This window comes from Chlorocebus sabaeus, chromosome 10 (genome assembly GCF_047675955.1).
Source record: "Chlorocebus sabaeus isolate Y175 chromosome 10, mChlSab1.0.hap1, whole genome shotgun sequence".
NCBI classification, from domain to species: Eukaryota; Metazoa; Chordata; class Mammalia; order Primates; family Cercopithecidae; genus Chlorocebus; species Chlorocebus sabaeus.
In genome coordinates, this window is record NC_132913.1 from 53,129,888 (window position 1) to 53,140,076 (window position 10,189).

The following is a 10,189-nucleotide window of genomic DNA, read 5'->3' on the forward strand; positions in this document are numbered from 1 at the left end:
AGAATAAAAATTATTTAATTAAAGAAAAATAAGCCATTTTTGGTCAGTTCCATAGTGGCTAGTTAGAGGCTAAGTGATATGCAATCATGAAATTAATGCCCAAATTAATAAACCAGTATTTCCCAGTCCTGATTTTATTACAAGTTCATTTCTGAGTAGTTCAAGAACTTGTAGAATTACTTTAAAGATCTCAAAATAAAAGTAAGTGGTAATCTAATTTTGAAAGGAAATATGTTTCACACAGTTTGGGAAGAGAGAAGTGTTGTTTTCGAATAGGGAGCAGTACCTTAGTGAGTAATTTCATTTGCATTCCTGTGTATCTTTAAGCTGAGTACAAACTAAGAAAAACTGCTCTTGCAGAATACACTGTAAAATTACTTTAATCAGTAATTAATTTGACCTTTCCCTATCAAAGGTCAAAACACCAGAGAGCCTATTGGTCTTAACATCAGCTCCTCTGCGTAATATTTCTCTTTGCTCTGGAACACAATTAGCTCTTGGGAAAAGAGGCCAACTTTTCAGTTTCTGCCTTTCATGGTTTCTGTCTTCCCCTCTGCTTCAGTGCAGGTCAGTCACACAGATAAGCATTATGCCCAGAATAAAACTGGCTCTGTTTATCTGGGCTAATAAATGAATGGAACCAGTTATTTTCATTGGCTTAGTCTGGAAGGAAACCAAACTAATTTCCACAGACCTTAAATTGGACCTAATCCAAGCTACTTGTCCTCACTAATAAGAGCAATAGCAATTAGTATAAAAGTAAAAAATTTTACAAAAGCAATCCATGTTTACTGTCGGGCAAGGAAATTGGATAAAACTAGGAACTAACATGAGGGACTCTGAAAGCTCTGAGAAATCCACTTCATTTCTATTTCAATGAGTTTGAGCCTTGCAGGTGAATACAACCTTTCTTTAGGTTCTAGATATTCCAGTTTCTCTCTGGTCAATTTTTCTAATCAAGTTGTGCTAATTTCTGCTGATGAGCAGAAAGTATGTGTATGGTACAGTCAAAACTTTTGCACTTTTGTCTTACTTAAGAAACTTAAAACTCACATTTGTATTCTTAGGGTTTCTGACAAGTCGGCATACTTTGTTTCACAATGTGTTCATGGAACAGTGAGATTTTGACTTCCATTGTGCACATGTAATAAAATGTTCTCATTAGTGATATTCACTCAGTATATGAAAGCAGTTACTGCCTCTGCCCAAAAGGCATTGCTCGTTCCATTTAAGATTTATGGTTGGCCTTTTAATTATACTCCCAACACTGCCCCTAAATATATTCTCATGGAAAAATATATGAAAGTATTTAACTTAATTATTATCTTGCTCAAAGATCAGGGCAATATCTTGGAGCTGCTTCCAAGACCATTGCTTTATGATTTGAAAGCTGTTTAGCTATTTTTACCAAATAATTAATTCAGATATATAAAGAATAGGATAAACTCTTTATTGAAATGATTTGTAGATAACTTAAAGAGTAATTAATTTTCCATATGTATTTTTAAATGAAAATAACTTATTTTTTCTGTCTGATTAAAAATAATGCCTACTTATAGCAAAACAAAATAGGGGAATTCCTTAAAAAATTGTTTAAACCCAATGCAACCCACCTATATTTCTAGGTACCCAAAGAATATCACTATGAAAATGTTCATGAACATCCTTTCAGATATTTATATGGATAGACATTAGGCATATACATTTTTTAAAACAAATGGGATAATACTGGAGGAGTTCAGGACCTGCCACCCCAAAATATGTCCTTTTGGCGTACTGATTATTTTTATTTAAAGACACTTGAGGTTGGGCATGGTGGCTCACGCCTTTAATCTCAGCACTCTGGGAGGCCAACATAGGTGAGGACTTGAGGTCAGGAGTTTGAGACCAGTCTGTCTAACATGGCAAAACCCCATCTCTACCAAAAAAATACAAAAATTAGCTGGAAGTGGTGGTACTCACCTGTTGTCCCAGCTACTCAGGAGGCTGAGGCTGGAGAATTGCTTGAACTCAGGAAGTGGAGGCTCCAGTGAGCTAAGATTACACCTCTGCACTCCAGCCTGGGTGACAGAGTGAGAGCCTGTCTCAAATAATAATTTAAAAAAAGACATTTAGGAGACAGTAGGTATTAGAAGGACTTTCTGACCACCTCCTTTCTATTTAAAAACAGGCCATAAAATTTCATATGAAAAAGATGCCTTCCTTGTAACAAAAAGTGAAGAACATCCTTATCAGCAGAGACTGGGAATCAACACTAAAATAAATCTGTATACACACATTTACTAAAATAACTCTTACTGTCCACTAGTTTTCCCTACTTTATCTTTTAGTTACTTCCCTACAATTAACTGCCCCATAACCCAAACCACTTTGTCTTGTCATTTCTTCACAAATTCATCATTTCTTTGTCCAAAAGGTACATATGCTTTCTACTCTGGTCACTTCTTCATGGTTTCATTTTCCTGTGAGGATTCCCATGTACATGTACCATTCTAATAAAACCTATGTGCTTTTCTCCTATTCATCTATCTTATGTCAATTTGACTTTTAGGTCTAGTCAGAGACCCCAAGAATGTAGAAGACACATTTTATTTCCTCTAAAATACCATACTCTTTTAAAAGTAACAATATACTATTTAAAATATATAAAATAAGTAGATGATCAGACAGAGAGATCTCCAACTCACCACTTAAAGTGCTGCATCGTATTAGATTCTATTTTACATATTTTACCAATCCACTATTGATGGACATTTAAGTAATTTCAATTCAATTTTAAATAACACTATAGCAAATACCAATGTGTGTTTCTCTGATTATCTCTTTAGGTTTTATTCCCAAAGATTACTGACTATGGATATTTAAAATGTTTGAAATGTATTCTTAACTTCTCCCTCAACAATGTTAAAACCAATGGTTTTAATATCCTTAAAGGTAGTTTCTACTTTACACAAAGGTTATTTGGAAGGAGATTTTGGGTAAAGGAAGTGATTAGGAGGGATAGAGGATTAAGAGATGAGGATGATACTGGATATATTTCTTAAGAAAAAAGTCTATGAGATTATAGAAAAATGAGTACAGCTTAGAGATGCTGAAATATCCTAACAATAGAAAAGGTATGTGTTACATGAAGTTGGGCACCAATCCAAAGAAGTTGCTGAGAGAACAATCTTGTGAACCTACAAGTTAACTGTAGGAGAGAAACCCAGAAGTTTTAGTATGAATGAGCTGGAAGGTTACTGTTTCACTCAGGAGGTTAGAAAGATAACAAGAGACCTTGCTTAAATCTGTTTTCAAATATAATGTTAATAATTTTTTCAGTAGGCTAAAAAAAAAAAAAACCAGTCTCCCTTTCTTACTAGAGTTAAAAAACTGCATTGTCCTTTTCCCCCCTCACACATTTGTTTGTACCAGGACGTTCTTTTTTAGATCAGGTTAACGAATACCTTTAGGAGACACTACATTTAGAAAAAGAAGTTATTGTTTCAAAATCTTTCCAAAGTGAATAAAAATAATTCTTATACTTCTACAGATATTTAAATCCAAATGTGTCTGTAAATGGATAAAACCATAGGGGTCTTTAATTTTGCAAAACAAGCCCATGGCAAACCTATGAAATAGAAAGATGTGTTATTTTGAATACTACCGTCCAATCTTCCCCCACGCTTTCTCTAGTGCCCAACTTTTTCAGCTGACACTGCTACACCTCAGCCTGAAGCCTCTCCCCATCTCGTTCAGCTCTGTCCCTGCAGACAGAACTTCTAGGTGGGGCCCCAAAGACCAGATTTACCTCACTCTATACCCTCTGAATGCTTTAGCCTTTGGCTTTGTTTCCTCAAGGCACTCCAAAATAATGCTCTTTTAACTGATGAACTATTTTGAAAATTAATGACTGATGGTAGACCAGTGTGTTACTACTCCAGGTAGCAAGAGCAATTTAAAAGTGTCCTTCAGTGCTTCAGTGGAAAGAAATCTGTTCCATCAAGGGAATTCAGGCTTCTTGCAACAGGATGTTTTCTGTTAAATCCATAGTCATACCAAGCGGGGCAACAGCTCTTAGTTTCTAGTCACAATCATAGATACAGATAGGAGCTACTGATAAATATTATTTCATTGGCGCTTCAATTCTATTTAATTTTTAATTTTATCAGAGTAATACACAGATGCATGCTTTTACAAAGCAAAATAGCACTTAGAGAGCTTTTAATAAAAGTAGCTTGCCTGCTACATTGCCTCATTTCAAAAGCAGAATCTTCAACACTTGATTTGTTTATATGTATTTCCGAATTTCTAAACTACCTGCCCACTTTATTGACTTTTCAATTTTACATATCATTATTGAATGATTTCCCTGTATGAGAAATTAAGATTAAGCAGTCTGATGCACGCTTCTCACCGCACACCACAAATACATGTCCCTCCTTCCATCTTCTTACTCTATAGCAGACTTTGGGGTTAAATTAATATTTAATATTTCCATTGATGTCACTGTGCCTATCAATCACAGCTGAAAAATGCCATGTTTTGTAATTTACATTTCTTTTCTCATATTAATTTCCATTATTCCTAGCCTTTAAAATAGCCATGCACTGTTTTGTTTTCTTGTTTCGTATGTGCCTATCATTCATGCAATCTCAAATTTTCTGATACTGCTGCTAAACTCTCAGTAAAATTAAGACACATTAGGTGAACTATTGGTAATACTTTTCCTTTCATGGAGACAGTCTTCCTGGGGCTGTCTGTCCTTTTGCTTCTCTGGTCCACTACAGATACTCTATTATTCCTAATTGTATCTCTTCATTCAAATGACAATAAAACTCAATATTTAGTGAAGAGCAGTCTTGACCTGTGACCTGAAGATACAACTTTATTTTCATTTTGATTATTTTTCCTATGTCTCGAATAAGGTTTCTTGTGTGAGTGAGGGATAACCAGGAAAGAGCAAATGTTGCTGTGTTTTGCCTATAAAATAGACACAGATTCCCAAGAGTGTCTCTCTACAAGAACTTTTCCAGAGATTCCTTAGTTCATCCTACTCTCAAATGGCTAATTTTATTCCCCTTGCAAGTCTTTACCAAAAATGATTTTGTAGCCTGAACTGCTGTGGTACTAGAAATGTCATCTGCTTTTTTTCTGAGTATTCCCATTCTTTCTCATTTTTAATCAGCCCTGTATAGTTTAGATTTCATGCCCTCCTCTTTTTTTGTTGACCCTCTCATTGTGAAGAAGCAAATCGTTCAGCAGCCTCTTGAGAAGTAGGATTTGAGAGGTAAATATATTGAGGTACTGCATGTCAAAAATATCTTTATTCTGTTCTCATGCTTGATTGTGGCTTGGCACAGAACCAAATTTAAGGTTGGAAATCATTTTCCCCCAGAACGTTGAAGGCAGTGCTCCGACCGGGACGGGACCCATGCTGCTGTTGAGAGGTTCAGTGGAATCTGATCTGGATTGTGAATCCTTGTAATGAGAACTGATTTTTCTCTCTGGGAGACTTTTAAGGTCTTTTCTTTATCTCTGGCTTCCTGATGATAAGCCTTGCTTGATGTGGGTCTTTCTTCATTCATTGTGTTAGGTTCTTAATCAGCGTTTTCAATCTGAGAATGTGTCCTTCAGTACCAGAAATGTTTATTCTATGATTTCCTTGATAATGCTATGCCCTCTGTTATATCTCTTCTCTGTTTGTGGAACTCCTATTAATCCATTTATGCCTAGTGTTCCATTATTGGAACACTAAGCTTGTGAGAGTTATTTATATCTTACTGCTCAAGGTCATCGCCAAGGTCTGATTTTTCACACAAAAGAAATTTGCAACCTCCTGCATAAATGGGTTAATTGGATGTGAAACCTCTGATTCTTGTCTTTTCTATACCATTTTTCATCTCTTTGATTTTTATTTTAGTTTCTGAAAGACTTTCTCAAAATTTGTGTTTAAATTCTTCTGTTCTTATCTGTGTTACTGTATTTTTTTTTTAATTTAAAGAGTTTTTAAAAATTTTATTTCTTTTAGACAGCATTCTGTTCTTTTTCATGGGTGCAAAATCTACTTTTGTTTCTGGGGATATGACTTACAGAAACTTTTCCTGTTACTCCATGAATGGTTTCTAGTATATGGTGTACTGGCTGGAAATTTAGACTCTGCATCCAGCTTAAATGCCAATCAGTACTGCCATTGACTGTGCCTATGACCTTGGGCAAGTTATCTAACCTCTACTCATCAGTTGTCTCAGTAAAATAGAAACAATAAGAGTACACAATAACGCATGGCATTATTGTGAGGTACAAATGAGAGCAAAATGTACCCGGCACTCAGAACAGTAACTGGAAAAGAGGCCTATATGATATGTTATTATATCCATTTCCTCCAAGTTCCTTTTTTTCCTGTTTTATTTTAGTCTTTATCATTTGTGTTAGACAGTTTCCTCAAATGCCTGATGATCCTTGGCTGTGTGTTCATGTTTCATAATGAAGAACTAAGAAGTAGATTGGAAACTGTGTGCCTTTGAACTCCTGAAGAGCCATGTGGCAATCTAACACCCCAGAGCTGCAATGCTGGAAAGACCTCATGATAGAGAGTGGAGATCAAGGAGCACCAGATGTTGCAATCACTGCCTGCGGCCATATGAGACACCCCAATAAGAACCGCCTCACTGAGTCCAGTAAGCACCCAAAACCATGAGACGTCATAATAACAAGAAGTGATTGCTGTTGATTTGTGCCATCAAGTCACGTAACAATAGACAAATTATGCAGAGAAGTATAGGCCCTAGAATGAGCAAGAGCCCCACCTAGTATCAGACCTTGTGACTTGTAAGTTTCCCTTCCCATCTAGGAACAGCCTCTCAATCTCTATTCCTTTAAAATCTGCTAGACAATATCCTTGTTTGATTCTCTATAGACATTTTAAAGTGTTAATCTTTCCTTGAAGTTTAAGATAGGTCATCCAATCCCAGCTGAAGGTAAGTTGGAGTGTTGGAGAGGATGCCCCTCTAAGGCATAGTAATCCCTTGTTTTCTAAGAGTCGAGATGACACATAATGATAAATTACCTACGACAAACACAATATAACTGTTACCTGGATTAATAATCCTCTTTTTCTCTTCACATTTCATCAGTTTCCTCTCTCATCTAAATACATTCCTATGCCAGAAACAGAATTTCAGAAAATAGGTTACTTTGCAAATTCAAAAGTGTCTCAAATTTAGGGAAAAGAAAGGGAGATGAGAGTGCCAGTGAAACCTTCTCCAAAGCTAAAACAATCTTTGAAAATAGATGCCCACAAATGTTGCAGCTTGATTTACAGAGGCAGATAATTCAGCATTAAATGAGGTGCAACATGATTGCTAAGACTATATATGTTTAAACTTTGTCAATAGCTATTACGCTGAGAAGAGGGATTTTGGATTTTGAACATCTTGTCAAGTCAAGAGACCTTGTTTACATTTCACTGCTCACTTTATTTCTGCCACCGAGAATGAGATTTGACTTCCTCCAAAGAAGTCATTGCTACAAGGAAGGGTATAAAAGCTGAGAGTAGTCAAGGTGATCTCACAGGGGAGAAGGTAACTAAGCATCCAAATTGAAACACTTAAATTTAAACAGCTGTAAAACATGTAATCAGCCATTCAAAATGTAATTGTCAAATCTGGCTACACTTACCGAACATTTTACTCTGCATTTGTTTGAAATGTTTTGAAACTCTAAGTTTAGGTTGAACATCATATTTGGCTAGTAGGGAAAATTTTGCCTATTCTGATTTACAGTGAACTATGGGAAGTTAATCAGTTGCCTGGAAGATATTGACTGAAACTATGATTTGCATAGGTCACTTAGTTACTAACTGGTTGTGGGAAAGGCATGGCTAAGCCTACTGCACCAAAGATTTGAACTATGAACACCACACACAGGAGGAACCTTAACCCTTAGCAGTCAAATGCTGCATATAATAATATGCAGAGGAGGAAACTCTATCCTTTAAGTTTGTTAAAAACCAGCACTTTTAGGAGGAACCATCTGCCATTCTCTGACAGTTTACATGTGTTTCCATGAAAAATGAGATAAAGTAAAATAAAATAAAAATAAGCACAAGTTTACTCAGAGATGATGAAACCCCAAACTAGATTGGTGGTTGAGAAACATGATGTTCATGGCCTTCATAGTGAAGGCATTGTTGTTAAGCACTCTACTCTCATTACCTCTTTTAGCCCTTGTAACTGCTGTGATGGATATGTCTATATCTCCCCCTCTATATTTGAGGAAACAGAGACTAAGCAATAAGTTCAACCACCATCCTGATTTGCCCGAGACTGAGAGGTTTCCCAGGTTGCAGAATTTTCACTCTTAACACCAGGAGACTCCCGGGCAAACCAGAATGGTTGGTCACCTTATTCAGCAGCAGGCCACTTACTTACTAACTGGTCATGGAAAAGGCATGGGTAGGCCTAATGCACTAAAGGTTTGAAAGCAACTCCACATGGCAGCAAGCATTTCTTTCTGTGTTATAGGGTATCTTACTTTTTTGGAGACAGAGCCTTGCTGTATCACCCAGGCTGGAGTGCAGTGATACAACCATAGCTCACTGCAGCCTCGAACTCCTGGGCTCAAAGGATCCTCCCACCTTAGCCTCCCAAGTAGCTAGGATGACAGGTGCCTGCCACCATGTCTGGCTAATTTTTTAAAATTTTTATTTTATTTTTATTTTATTTTATTTTTTTTGAGACGGAGTCTCGCTCTGTCACCCAGGCTGCAGTGCAGTGGCACGATCTCAGCTCACTGCAAGCTCCACCTCCTGGGTTTATGCCATTCGCCTGCCTCAGCCTCCCAAGTAGCTGGGACTACAGGCACCCGCCACCTTGCTCGGCTAGTTTAATTTTTAATTTAAAAAATTTTAAAATTTGGGGTCTCACTGTGTTTCCAGGGTGATCTCAAACTCCTGGACTCAGGCGATCCTGCCTCCTCACCTTCCCAAAGTGCTGGGATTACAGGTCTGAGTTGCCATGCCCAGCCTTATAGGGTATTTTTCCTTGTACTGATTTAGATATTCAACCCTCTCCACCTATCCTTAGACCTGAGAGATACTCACTCTATATGATCTGCTAAACCATTCAAAAGTGAACATGCCCCCGTGCCCCTATGAAGCTGAAATGGCAGCATTCACATGTATCTGATATAAAGTCTTACTTTTATGATAGAGGAAGCTAAAGCTTAGAGAGGTTAAAGTAGTTAACCAAGGTGCCATTTAACTTGACTTCTGTAAATCACCTTGAGACTTAAAGGAACAAATTGTTTTTCCTTTAAATTAGAAATATTTAATACCTGGATTAGGTTCAAAGGGTAAACTGTCAAGGGTAAATTTCAAGAAGAGATAGTATTTCAAATTGGTGGTACTGAGTGACAAAAATACATAATCTGTAATGCGTATTTGCAAGCAATCAATTCAGCTGTAGAAGGCAAGAAAATAAACAGGATGCATGAAGCTCAGAAGATGCATTAAGCATAGATAAATTAGTAATCTATAAGACATGTGCAATATAAATGAGTGAAGCATATGTGTGTGAAAATAGAAGTGGTTGAAAGGACCAAGTGACTTTATTCATGATATACTAATTATATATCAAGCATGTGTGTTGCCAACTAGTCACGTTACACAAAGTATATAATGTAACTTGTAAGTATTCAGAAGAGGAACTCTTGAACTATATATGAAAGGGAAGGTTTCTAGAAGAGGTGATACCTAAACCAAATTCTAAAGGCTCCAAGAAGGTAAGGGTGGGCTGGGGAGGGGCATTCAGATGGAGACAACCATAGGTGGTTGGGTATATGGATGGATACAGGGTAAGGAATCACTGTAGGTTGATTCTATGAAAATGATTGAAGTCAAAACGGAAGCACGGTCTAAAAAGTATGCAGGACGGAACTCAAGGAGCTCACAGACTGTCAAGGAAAGAGGTAAGATGATATGTAGCATTTGACTTACTTATATTGCAAAGAACTCAAAGCATGTATTAATATCTTTAGTAATAATAGATCTAGGTTGGGCCTTGGGAATAGGTATAGATTTGGACTTATCATGTCAAAAGACATTAATGTTCAAAAATTCTATTACCATGTCATCAAAAACGTCTTTACTTAGGAACCTAAGAGGTTTTATTTTAATACTAATATAGCAACTGAAAAGAGTAAAACCTTG